The sequence below is a fragment of the Gallus gallus genome, chromosome 3, assembly GCF_016699485.2.
Source record: "Gallus gallus isolate bGalGal1 chromosome 3, bGalGal1.mat.broiler.GRCg7b, whole genome shotgun sequence".
Lineage (NCBI taxonomy): Eukaryota > Metazoa > Chordata > Aves > Galliformes > Phasianidae > Gallus > Gallus gallus.
The window spans coordinates 100,087,096-100,101,725 of NC_052534.1; positions in this window are offsets into that span (position 1 = coordinate 100,087,096).

The window sequence follows — 14,630 nt, forward strand, 5'->3', positions numbered from 1 at the left end:
ACTGCTGTTAATAAGTTGGCGAAAGGAACCATAAACAACTCCTGTAAGCAAACAGATTTACCTGGTAAGCCCACACAAACAGATAAGTATCTTATTGCATTTCCTGAGCCTTCATGAAAGATTCAGGCTCTTTGTGCAAAATGAAGACAGCCTTGGAAATAGTGTATGTCTGTGAGCATGTACATCTTTGGAAGATTTATATATTCTGGTATAATCAAAGTATAGAAGCTTTATATTTTGATTCCTCCTCTGGACAGCCTTTCCTGATGTTAGAGAGAAGGTTTCTGATAAGGTGGACACCGGCCTGATTGAGCACACAGGTCACACATTCGCAATCCCTTTCTGTTGGCCAAAGCCTCCCAACACACCAGCTGGTCTGGCTAATGCTCACACAATTGCTAGATCTGTTACAATGAAAGAAAAAAGAGCAGGTGGCAGGGACTGGAGAAGACACTGACTTTATCATCAGCAACCTGAACGAAGCACAGTTTCAGGACTGGGTCTTGTTTAGCTTGGAGAAGAGAAGGCTCTGGGGAGACCTCATTGTAACCTTCCAATATTTGAAGGGAGCATATAAACAGGAGGGGGTATGACTGTTTACAAGGGTGGATAGTGATAGGACAAGGGGGAATGGTTTTAAACTAAGACAGAAGGTTTAGCTTAGATATTAGGAGGAAGTTTTTCACACAGAGGGTGGTGAACCACTGGAAAGGTTGCCCAAGGAGGTTGTGGATGCCCCATCCCTGGAGGCATTCAAGGCCAGGCTGGATGTGGCTCTGGGCAGCCTGGTCTGGTGGTTGGTGAGCTTGCACATAGCAAGGGGGCTGAAACTAGAGGATCATTGTGGTCCTTTTCAACCCAGGGCATTCTATGATTCTGTGATTCTACGATTCTATGATTCTATAAGTCCTATGTTTAGGAAGTTTGGAGAAAACTTTGCTTTTTATGGACGATATTTCCATTTGTCCCACAGATTTGGGGACATTCAGTTTTTAAACATTTATCTGATAATTATCCCTGGTATATATGCTTTTACGAATATATCAAGCAAAACTTTTCTACAAGATATAAAACTACCAAAACTTCATTTATCTTCACCTTAAATGGAAAATATTGATGCTCAGGTTGCAAAAATACCTTATAGATAGTTGAATTCTTCTACTTGCCGAGGATGCTTTTTTTTTTTTTTTTTTTTTTTTTTTTTTTTTTTTTTTTTTGCTACAAAGATCTGATTTATTCTATGGTCCTACAGGCAGGGATATTCATTTATTTAAATATGAAGAGAATGTTTCTGAACAACATTCAAAAATCCTACCTGGTTTGTTAATACCTTTGTCATGCCCCACAGTGTGTGTGCCACGTCTCTCAACTGCCTGCCATGAAGCACTGATGAAGTGTTTGAGAGAGTCAAAAGAGGATGACTGTTTTACCCAAACTGATGTTTTACGAGCTAAGAAGACAAACTGCACCTGCAATTCCATGTTGCAGGTCAAACCAGCAAGTGGTCCAGCACCTGCAGTGTAAATGGGCTCTCTTTTTAGCATTCCGAAGAGCCTTCTACATCTCATAAGACAGAAAATGTAAAAGGCCATACAAATCTGGCTTAAATGAAATATTTTAATAACCAGAATAGAAATGAAGCACAACTATGCTTAACAGTGCATGGAGTTTTTTGCTTATCATTTTTCTGTTTGAAAAAATATCTGTAGAACTGAAGTTTCCCAATCATGAAGTCACAGAGATGATGAACATTAAAATGATGTAGCATTGCATGTTAGTTCATCTAAATCAAAAAACAGCATCAGTTGTTGATCTTAATAAAAGCAGTGAAAGCACAGAGGAAGATATAAGCTTGGAAGAGTGAGAGCTGGGTATGAAGGGAGCTGCTAGGGCTGACATACTGCTTCTGCATTTCAAGGGCCATTAACTTATTATTGAATATAACGTGGCACCTGCCTTGACATCTGGCTTTTCAAATTTATCTCTAATGACCAGGGAAATTGAATTTAAATTCTGCAGCTACTGACAGGTGCTCTTGCTAAAGGATAAACCTTAAGGTTATTTATCATACGGGTGAAAAAACAAGGCTGTGTTTTCTTGACCTACTACTTCCTCCACATAGAACTTTACTGTTAAAGAGCTGATATTACAAAAACACTTGTAATTCAACATGCCAGTAAGCTTTTTTTTTTTTTCTTTTTTTTTTGTCTGAAGTCAAAGGACTGTTTTTTGTGGACAAGAGTAAATTCTAATAGAAACTGAAACTATAATCCTGCTGCGTGATATATTACTGGAACCTTTACAGCACCTCTTCCTGGTTTTCCTCACAGTTTGAAAATAATTTATTTTAAAAAGTATAATAATTCGATTAATAAATACTCTTTCATGAAAGGGAGAGAGAGAGGGAAAGGGGAAGAGAAAAGGGCAGGGAGAGGGAAAGGGGAAGAGGAAGAGAAACAGAAAGGGAAAAGGAGGGATGGACAGTCTTGATGGCCATCAAAAAAGTCAGATTATTAGAAGACATATGTAAAATAATGCTGTTCATCTTTCAAGATGCAGACAACTTCACATCAGCTAGCCTTAATTTCCGTAAATTAAGGAACCAAAATTTCTAAACAGTAATATGTCGGAATGTCTAAGTTAGGTAATTAACATGGGCATAAATTCAGAATAGAGTAAAGGAATAAAATTATATGTCTTTGAAAGCTGGAAAGAAGATCTTATCTTCCTACCTTAAATTTAATCAAGCAATCTGATTCAATCTTTAAACTTTCTGGGAGATCTCACTGTGGCCTTTCATCACTTGAACAGAGCTTACAAGCAGGAGTGGGGCTGACTTTTTACAGTCTGATAGCAATAGGACAAGGGGAATGACTTTAAACTAAAAGATGAGAGGTTCAAGTTAGGTATCAGGACTAAATCTTTTACTCGGAGTGGTGAGGCACTGGCACAGGCTACCCAGAGAGGTTGTGGATGCCCCAACCCTGAAGGTGTTCAAGGCCCGATTGGATGGGATTCTGGGCACCCTGAGTTGGTGGGTGGCAACCCTGCCTGTGGTAAGGAGTTGGGAGTAGATGATCTTCAAGCTCCCTTCCAACATAAGCCTTTCTATGATTCTTTGATTCTTTTGTCACTGCAATCTGTGCCTCTGAGGTCAATACCCAGTGAAAACCAGGCACACAAAATCTGCCTAGGCGTGTGAGCTGGGTGATCACAGCAACAGTTACACACTTGATTACTAGATGCTGGCACAATCTAGAGCAGCCTCACCTTCATTTGTTGGATTCATGAAAGTTTCCTCAAGTCAGTAGAAATATGAATGCAGGAGGACATATCTGAACCTGAAAGAGGTGAACATGGTCAGAACTCTATTTATTTCCCTCAGCTGACAATTTGTGAAAAATAGTACTTGGTAAACAGAGGATATGCATAGAATTTCTCTGTGGCTGTGTCATGTGTGGATGTTAAATGGATATGGCTTAATTATTCCAAAAGGAGATCATATTTTTACATTCTCATTCACAGATACTGCTACTCAACAACATAATACTACTGGCATAGCACTTTTTTGTGTTCTTCCTTCTTCTTGTTTTATTTTTATCTTGTTTCATAGAAGAATGCTTCCAATAGTGATGAATTTTGAAGTGGAACATAATTAGTGTGCAATGTTTTGTTATTACATATAAAATTTCACATCTAAATTGCATAAGCTACCATTGCACTGGCATTCTAATTGCATGGTGCACTAGGCTCCAATATCCTGCAGCACAAAGCATTAGTCAGCATGGCAAAATGTAAGTATCTTCAACTGCAGAATGTAAAACTAAGAATACAGTCAATAAAGTGTATTAAATGATGCGCTCTCTGCAAATGGATGAATGTGAGGTTTTACTGCGGACCATAAAGTTTCTCTCCGCTTTGTATCACAGAACATGTCTTTTTAATATGGAATATCCTTTCTGAGGTTTAATGTGTGGAGAATAATGCCATTTTATTATGTGACTGCAGCATCTTTTATTTTTTTGATGGACCTAAGCCCTTCAAATGAATATCTCACTAAAGACAAACATGGACTGTTGCATCCTTCATGCCTTGCTTATGGCAAAGTAATTATACTCAGCAGAATACAGATTACACTACATCTGATAGTTTTCAAATTTCAATTGCACATCAATAGCAATAATTATATATTTATTTTTGCCATAGATTCAATTTCTGGCTTAATGCTTCTTCCTCAGGATTTAATGATATTATTCAAGGTGATTTTCATGGAAGAAGAGATCCAAAACTTACCTTAAAAGTGGGATGCATCTAGCAAACTTTCGACGATACCTGTCTATGCCAGAGCACATTTGCTGTATTTCCTTAAATATTGTAGACTTTATCTGCTAAAACATTTTAGACACTAAAGGACACTCAAAACAAATTCTAACTGAACTTCAAGACAGAAGGGGACAACAGCTTACTCAAAATTAACATTTTCAAACTGAAATCCTGAAGAACTGTAAACAATAAAGCAGTTAGATGCACTAATTGTCACAAATAGAGGCAAACATTTCACCAACATCACCTGATTTGCTAAAATCGTGGACAGAAGCAATGATTTGTCAGAAGTGCTCTGTGCTTTCCTTTATAGGCAAGGTGGTTTAAAGGAGGTATCCTGGCTGTGTCAAAACCCATATAAACTGGAAATTGAGCTCATGTTTTCATGTAGCAGCTCAGAAACAGCTCTGCCTGTTGTTCTGCTGTTTCTGGACTTGACTGGTCAGTTCTTGTTGTTCGTACTGTTCTGTCTGGGTGTATTTCAATTTACTGGACTTGAATCTTTTCACATAGGCTTTCTGCATTGTCAGAACCAAGTGGTCTTTAATAGCTTTCCTTATTAACTGGACAGGAGTCTTAAAAGACAGATTCGTGGTTTTGAGATAGCACAGATGTTCAAATTCTATTCACAATATTGACTAATCTTTTAAATGCTAGGCGTTCCTCTACATAACTGGCTACGTGATACTTAGCCCCATTTTCAATTATGTTACCTTTATCCATATTCAGAAGTGGCAAATTCAAGACTGCAGATAAACTCAATGAAAAATGTATAAGAAAGAAACTATTCAAGTACGAAAAGAGAGATTGAAAGATTATCTCCGGAATATCACCTAGAAGGGCTGAATATCCTCAGTTATCATGAGCTACAAGCACACAGAAAATAACACATCTTTTCCTTTGTGCTAATGCCTATACATGATTGAGCCAATGGCAGATTACAAAATGAAATAATCTCATTTGCATTCAGTCTTCATTTTAGTACAGGACATGATATCTATATTCATTGCATGTCCACTTAGTGAGGTTCCAGAGAGAATAGTGCCATGAGACCATGAGAATACTTGTGCTGACAGAAGGTATAAGCTAGGCAGCCTCTGATTGTGCTGTTAGTCCATGCTGGCTTGAAGGAATCACAAAATAATGGCCTTAGATTTAGGTTACTAAAGAAAGGAGCTCTCTCTATAGATATCGGATACAGAAGAGCTTTTCACTTTAGAGTAGTGGTTGCTTACATTTTACAATGTTTGTAGATCTTCCTAAAATCACATCTGATTTTAATGGTATGTGCATTTCTAGGTCTGCAGGGCCTTCTTGAAAATGTCTCTTTCGATAGAATCTTCAGTAAAATAAACATACATTTAAACAGTATCATGGAAAACAAAACAAAACAAACAAACAAGCAACAACAACAGAAAAAAAAACAGCAATTTGATGGTGGTTTTTGTGAGTTTGGATTCCTGGAGCTGCAAAAAAATTTTTTTTCTGATTTCTGTTGTCATCTGTTCTCATAGTGATCTGTAAGAAATGAGAGATGCAATTAGCCAAGCACAGGGAAAATCAAATTGCCATAATCAGAAACCAATCCTGAATGTTGCAACTGTTCCAGACAGCAATCAAAATGAACATAAAGGGTATAGACAAAAGAAGTTCCAGTGTTATAAAGGAGCAGAGTAAACTAATTTAGGCGAATTTGTCAGTTGTTCGCTGCAATCATGCCAAATAGAAATACATTATTTTCAACTCTGGTGTCTCCAATATTCTGCTTGTTCCTGATTATGAGGAATAACCGTATGATGAACAATTCATATGTAGAAATATACAAATGTCTGATTAGTTCCAGTGAGCTCTGTGTGGGCCCAAAGGCTGTATTACTTAGAAGAATGTACGACATGCACCGATCAAAGCAGGAGGAACATAAGCTTTGTTCTACTGAGTTGTATTTGAGTTTGATGTCAAAGGGTTCTGCAGATGAGGTTCTGCAAGCAGGCTACTTGTTTCATTAGGGAAAGTGAAAGATGATAACATTTTACTTAGGCAAACTATCAAGGCTGAAGTATGTCTTGATGGAAGAGGGAACTTACTGTTTCATTTAGAGCAGATTTTGCTGCCCATTCCAGATGGTGATAGTAGGATTTTAGACACAGAGAGGGTTACTGATTCTCACCTCTTACATTTGTGTACAACAGCTACAAAATCTTTTTTTAAAATCAAGTATCTGTGATTAAAGTGGAATATAGAAAAGTGTATCAATCTTTAATGTAAGTTTCATTAAAATAAGTCTTCCATGTCCCTTTGTAACTTGGTTAAATATCCTCACTCCTAAAGTATGACTGAACTTACCCAGTGTTAGGCAAGCACATTCTGCAGTATTTGCTAGGTGCTTTCTGAATGGAAGGCTCTTTTGTAACCACATTTCTTTTTCCTCTCTTGGAACTTTACATGTCAAAGATGCTGCATTTGTTGTTAATCATGTATCTGAATGACTCTTTCTTAAACATTCTTGAATTTCTCAACTTCCTGCTTGAAGCTGAAAATATAACATATAAAGCAAGTATTTCAGTGAGTACTCAGTCATAGCCATGACAGTCTCTAAAATAGAGGGATGCTGTGCTTGCTACTTCCTCTTCATATTTTCCTGCTTTTACCAGGAAGGCTGTATTAAGTCTGCTCTCATCCTTGGCAAATGGTTGAGGCTCACTCAATCTTCAACAAGAGATAAATCCATACTGTTGGCAAAGTTTAAATTATAAATGCCTTCACAGATGACCTTTATGTGCCTCACTGAAAAGTGATTGTTAAGCAGTCAGTGTGCCTTCTACATTATTTACTTCTCTGTCTCACAGACTTTATCAGTAATTATTTTTTATCTCTTCCTGGCTAATGATGAAAATATATAATCAGCTTAGGTCAAGATTCAGTCCTTGTGGGGAAGGCCTAGAAATGCATTTAGCTATGGATAATTTCATTTAAAATTATGCAATGAAAATCACCTGCTAACTAAATTACTTTATGCATAATATACATTTAATAAATAGATAGATAAATAAATAAATAAATCTAATAAGTAGATAAAATAGATTTAATATTGTGCATTAACAGTGCCATGTTTGCTGGTAAACAAGAATTAAATATTTTTTTGTAACCTTCTTTAATAGATATGCTACTCTAAGCAAGTCATTGCCATCAGGCTAGTTGCCAAGAGGTCCTAAAGAGACTCTTTTATTCTCCTATCAATATTTGTGAAAGACTATTTTAGTCACATTAATAACTTTATCTGCATGAACTACTGATTATATATATATATAAAAAGACAGCTTGTTTTCTAAGCACTAAATACCTAAACCAGAAAGGAACAGAAGTATATCTTCCAAAGAACCAGATGTTTGGTAACAAATTGTCGGCATGGAGTTCTCCAGCCTGAACTTTGTTCATGGTGACAAGGGAGCCTGGGGCAGCTCTGAGTGTCCAAACATACAAGTAACCAAACCCTGGTATATTTTTATAATTTCATGACACGTAAATATGCTCTTCTTCCCCTCGATTTGTTAGTGTACAATATGCATTATTAAATTCTGGTCTGCAAAAGCTGTAAGCCACTTTCTTTTCATTCTGTTTTGTTTCCTGTCTGTTTGCTATACTTCTTTTCTATCATGCTCCTATGGGAATTCCTTCACTTGAATCATCTGAGGCAAAGGAAGAGTTGGTAGCTCACCGTACAAGTAATGAGAGCCACTGATTTATCATAGAATCATGGAATGGCCTGGGTTGAAAAGGACCACAATGATCAGTGAGTTTCAACCCCCTGCTATGTGCAGGGTCGCCAACCATCCAACCAGGCTGCCCAGAGCCACATCCAGCCTGATCTTGAATGCCTCCAGGGATGGGGCATCTACAGCCTCCTTGGGCAACCTGTTCCAGTGTGTCACCACCATCCGTGTGAAAAAACTTCCTCCTAATATTTAGTTATATAATGTATAAATTGAATCAGCAGCTAAATAGAAACATCCCTGGCATGACAGCACAGGTGAGTGTGGAACTCCCTGAGGCAGAGATTATGCTGACTGCCCTGAGGTTCCCCAGGAGGTTACACAGATCAGGATGGATATTGTTTTCCTTCTGATTTGCTTTTCTCTCTGTCAGTCTATTCCACAAAAAAAAATAGCAAGAGATCCTAAAGTAATGTGGATCCAGCAATCAAATCTCCAGTTAGAGAAAAAAACTTGTTTCATTAAGTACTTGCACCTCTCAGACAAGATAGCTTGTTGTGGGTTTTCTAGGTTTAGCGCAAAAAGATTAATAACCTTACACAATATTTAAGACTATATAATGCAAATATAGTCTTATGCTAGTGGTATTACATAGCGGCTTCTCTGAATCAGTATGAAGAATGGGATTCATCTACCTTGCTTTGACTAACATTTATTTAACCGATCTGAATAAATCCCTTGATCTCTTATCAACTATCATTAGTGTGGGACACATATTTCCAGAAGGCAATACCTCTGGCCCATCAGAGATTTGTTTTAGGATGTGACGAATCATTATCAGAACGTACACATTTATTCCTGTTTAATACAGATGGACTTCAGGCAACTTAATTAAATACTAAACTTTGGACGCTAAAATAAGTGAGAGCAAAGGCCAACAAAAATATTAAACAATTTCTTAACATCAGGAATAGTCATATTCTTTACTGTAAGCCTTTTAAAAAGTTAAAATATCTATGATCTGATTTTCTTTTAATTAAATTTTGCTGACTTTGAAAATACAAATAAATTAGAGCTGTAGCTTCTAGGATGTGCTGCTACCAAAGCCCTGGCATGCTGAGTGTTTTATTATGGCCCCATATGTTAAAGTTACATTTATAGTTTTGGTGAAAGCAATGCTTTTAGGCTGAATGGAATCACAATTTGTTTTCATGCACAACTTCTGTATGCATGCATGTTTATCGCAATTCAAAGCAAATTGTCATTCATAGGCCAAATCTGCAGTCTACTAAAATTGTAAAGGTAATTACTCCTGGAGTGATATTTGATTCAACTTTGAACTTAAGTTATCTTGAATGAGATCAAGGACAAATCTCTGTATCTTCAGTGTCACAAAATGAGTTATAACTCATGGTTTCCGCATTTGTCAGGGAAATGGTTACAGTACTGAAGAACAAGAAATCGCACTATTACCAGGGATGCTCAGAAATTTCAGAGCAACATATTTGATCAGAAATGACAGAAATAAAAATTATACCCAAGAAAGGATCAGTTTTAACAACACATTTTTCAACATTCTGTTTCCCTGTTGAGTATGAAGTGTACAGATAGATCTATACACTATGTTCCATTGTATTAAACTATTAATTAGGGCACTTATATGGGCCTGCAGTCCATATAAACAAGCAGTCTTCCAGATAAACATAGGTTTATTGAATTACTTAGGTTGGAAGTGGCCCCTGGATGCCATCTTTTCCAATGTGCTGCTCAAAGTAGATTGCTCAGTTCCCTAACTATTGCTCATCTCCTAGCATGCTCTGGGGATTAGTATTATCTGAGAGTAAGATAGTTAAGCCAACTTCTTGAGCAGGTAGAAGAATTTAGTGATACAGATATAAACCATCTGTGCCAGGTTGCCTCAAATCCAGAAGGCAGTCCCTAAAGTATTTAATTTGCAAAGTATATTTCTTCATTCAGCTATTTTTTTAAAACATCAGTAAAGAAAGATGCATACATTCAAAAGGTATCTCGTCACATGCTGTAGACAAATACCTTAGAGCAGTTTCTGCCTTGTGTTCTTTGTTTTCCTCCTGTGATACCAAATGGATTTGATTTGAGTGTCAAGAAAGTAAGGGGTAAGCTGCTTCTTCAGAACACATCACTTTTCCTGATATCCATGTTCATTCCTTCATCGAGCATTGGCACTTCATTACAGTTATGAATAGCAGCCCAGGAAGTAACTATGTTCTTCCTGAAAAGTGTATCTTCTGGTGAGATCTCTCATAGGCCCTGTCGAACCAAAACACTTAGAGGATACTAGGATAATACATAAACCAAAATACTCCATAAAACATTTCAGGAATCACATATTACAACCCTTAGCATCCAAGGACATACTTACAATATAAAGACTGTTCTGAATAGGTTTTCCCCAAGTAACCTTTTTCACTGTAGCATATCAACAAGAAAATAATATTGCTTTCTGTTTCAACGACGCTTTTTAGATTTTCTCCTTTTACAGTCCATTTGTCTTTCAGCAAGATGCCATTAGATCAGAAATATGAGAAAGGAAAAAAGGCTTATGAATCAACATATTACCCAAACATAAAAGTGTATCTTTGCATAACTGATCAACAAACATGCAATGAATACACTGTTCTGTTTTTACTGAGCTATAAAAAAGAAATCACATTTCTTTCAATATTGGAAAACACACCATAAAGAAATAAATCAAGTACATACAGCACATTCCCCAAAGGGAATTTCTTCAGGAGAGAGAATCATCAAAAGTTTGCATTAACAAAAGAAACAGCACAATAACATTAAAATTGTCAGCATAGATAATATCTTTCCCTGAGTTGTAGATAATACTGATATTATTAAAGGTACATAGTAAAAGGGAACAAAAAAGACAAATACTGTTACTTTCTTAAGCTTTGGTATACAGAGCAGTAAGGGGGCTCTTCCTGTAAGTCTCTTCCAACTCAAATGATTCTATGATTCTATGATCTTGTGCCTGAAAGCACAAACTTTCTATGAATTCTGGAAGGTGACTGCATTGTAGCAACCTCTACACCAACCAATAAAGCAAACCAGGACTAGATTTTTTGGCATGATCCTGCAATATTTGGGCTACAAAACAAAGATGCTGAATGTAAACTGTCTGTGGAAATTATTCCTGGTCTACAGTAACCACGATCTGTTCCCATGCATCACTTGGGGGAAAATGGGTGGTCCTGGCCAGAGGGTCATTGAGGCCAATCCAACAACGTGGTAGTGCCAGGAGCAAGCTACAGTGTTTGTATCTGCACCATCTTTCCATTTAATGTAATTCTACAGACATATAATCATGGAATTTTGCAGGTCTGCCCCGTTTGGCAAGGCTTGGAAGTTAAGATAGGGTGCTTCCACTAAAGTCCATGGATTCATTGTAAGACAGTGCATTAAGAACTGATTTGAAACAAGAGTTGATATGAAAAATATGGATTACCTCTTAACCTTTTTATATGCCCTCTGAGCAGAAATGATCACATGCTGATCTTTTCATTTTCCTCTTTTCCTTTTTTTTTTTTTTTTTTTTGGGCTGCAGTTAAGCAGTTCTAGACTATCAATTATAATGAAGACAGAAGAAGATGAGGTAGATAATTGAATATGCATTATTACAGAGTTTGAACTATACTGTGGTTGCTACAGTGAGCTGATTCTGTAGGTTAAATTGCTTGATAGCTTTTCACAGCTAATGATTAATGATAGGAACCTCTTACAGGATTTCATTTGTGGAAGCATTAGAGACTGTTATGTTTTAGCAATACTAAAACTTGTTCCTGCGATGCAGTGGCTGAGAATTCTTACAGGAAACATCAAACAATTTCCTTTGTTCAATACTACTAGTGCACAGTAATTGTTCTGTGAGTAGTTCCAAGTACTCTGTAATTCTTAATTTACTGCTTTGCTCTTAGAGAAATTGATTCCAAGCTATAATTTATTTAACTACATGTGCTTTTTATGCATTTAATGATTTCTTTTTCTTTTTATTTTTCCTTTTTTTTTTTTTTTTGTAATTTAACAAGCAATTTATAGTTTCTGATTTGTTTCCTACCTGCACAATAGAAGGCCAACAAAAGGGCAGGGAAACAATGAGGGCTCATCCTTGTGTGTTGGCACTGCAGCTACGGGTAAGCAGATTTGCTGCTAGGCAGCCCCACTAAGGGAAGGACAGAATACTCCAAGCTCAAGTAAAAGATGTTCCTAAAGGTCAAGGGAAGCAGAGGATGATGGACATTAAAACATTCTCATGGCTGCGGCTGGCTTAGACTCAAGGATAAATCATTCACGTCAATCTTAGACACATTTTTTCAGATACAGTCACTTACTTAGGAAGATTATTTTATAAAGCTATAAATAAATATGTTTTGGCATAATTCTTGGAATATTAAAGACAGGAAAGACAAATGCCACATATATTTGAACAAATTTGTTGCTATTAAAAATGTTGTGATGTATAAAAGATTTAAGAAAATACCTCCAAAATGACTAAGTAATGGACAGTAAATTCCACTAAAATAAATTAAAAGGCAGGTCCAAAAAATGTACTGCTAGGGGAAAAAAATAAAAATAAAAAAAATTTGTCCCAGCTAGTGTTGCTTCTAGATCGACTACATCATTCACTAATATCAAGAAACAGACTGTGAAGAGTACAGAATTTGGAGGGGCAAAATGTCAACAAAGATTGCGCTGTGAGTTGGCTTTTTGTCAATTTGAACAGTTGCATCTTCCTCTGCAGATTGATCCATCTTTTTGGATAGGATTACAATTATTTAACAGCATGGCTGGAAAAGAACAATGAACAGGCTGTGGCTGTTTTTTATTTACTAGGAGGTATGGTTATCTAGGCATTGGTAAGCTTCCCCACTTACTCTTTATGTGTGATTAAATATGTTTGTAGATATGAACACTGTAGTTCTGAGGCATTCTCCACTGCAATAAGCAGAACCAGGTACAAACCAGTAGAGGAAGATGTTATAATGTACTGGTCTGCATATATTGGTATTGCACTCAGTGCTGTAGCTGTACCTGGTGTAGACATATCTGAGCTAGTCCTACTCTGGGGAGCACTGGTAATTATTGTGATAAAAATGATATGATTATGAATTTTAATAAAGCTCAGAAACCTGAATCAATATTTGGAGTCCCCTGTAACATGGTACATTGCTGAATGTTTTTTGTTATTCTCACTAAAGCTGGTTAGGGTATATCTAAGACAGCAATCAATTTTTTCTGTAAATAAAGTTATCTAAAACATGAGTATCTCTTGCATGGATTAACATTTCTGTGCATGCAGGGGAAGGGAAATAAAGCTGTCTTCCATTTCTTTATGAATTCACATATGGTGTTCAAGAAACATTTAGGTGTGGTACTAAGGGATGTGGTTTAGTGGGGTTATATTGGTGGTAGGTGGACGGTTGGGACAGACAGTCTTGTAGGTCTTCTCCAATCTTGGTGATTCTGTGATTCCCATTTCTTTATGACAAGTTGCAAGAAACTTTGGATCTGAGTACAGCAAAAATACTGCATTAAGATAACTAGTAATTTTCAAAAGGTCGTCATAGCATATTTGTTACTAACAGCTGCTAAGCACTTGCTAAGCTGAACTTTCGAAGTCTGTAAGTATTCCTAGTTTGTTTCCTAAGAGCTGACTTAACATTTTTTCTATCATCCAGTTGTATAACCCTACAGAATGTTTGCTGAGCAGTAGAAAAAGTCAGACTCGGTACATTCATGCTCTGCATAATAAGTTCACTATTCACTGCAGAATAATAATATTCTGGTTGTGTATCTCAGTTTTTTTTTCTAGAAAAGAACGCAATGAACCAAAAGACTGGTAATCAAGGAGGAACTGAAGAGGCATACATCTGCTGCCAGTGACACAATGATTATGATGAGAGTAGGATATCTCTACTGCAGTAGCATCTGCAGCCTGTAATCAAGATTGGGAAATGTTATACCTAAATATTAGAGAAATATATACATATTTTTTTTATATAAAAGGAGTATAATATTCTCTACTGTTAAATATCATAGACTTATCAATCAGAGCTCTATCTGAGGTGTTATTTTTCTCCCTTGCTGATGTTCAGCATCAGTAACTTGCTTGGTTTGGAAGTTATAATAGTTCTTGGAAACTGTAAAACTTTGACTTTATTCCATTGGTTTCAGCAGATATTGGGTTTTGATAGTGAGTACTGAATAAATAGCCTGGGAAGGGAAGTTCAGAAAAACAAACAGTGGTAATATTTTGAGTTTGAATATGAAATATATGAAATAATAGAATTTTAAATGAAGCATAAGGGGTTGAGAAGCCAAATAGGATGTCATGAGAAGTACAGTCAGCCACAAGAAAAAAAGAGAGAGAGAGAGAGAGAGAAAGAAGGGGAAATAATAATAATAAAAAAAGCATTGCATGAAGTGAGATGTAAAAAAAATAGAGAAGATGGTTGTTAGTACAAAAGACTGTACATAATTGATATTAAGGGAAAAATTGAAAAACTGCTACTTTTCCTTATTACTTCAAGTGCAGGAACACAAAACTAAAAATTA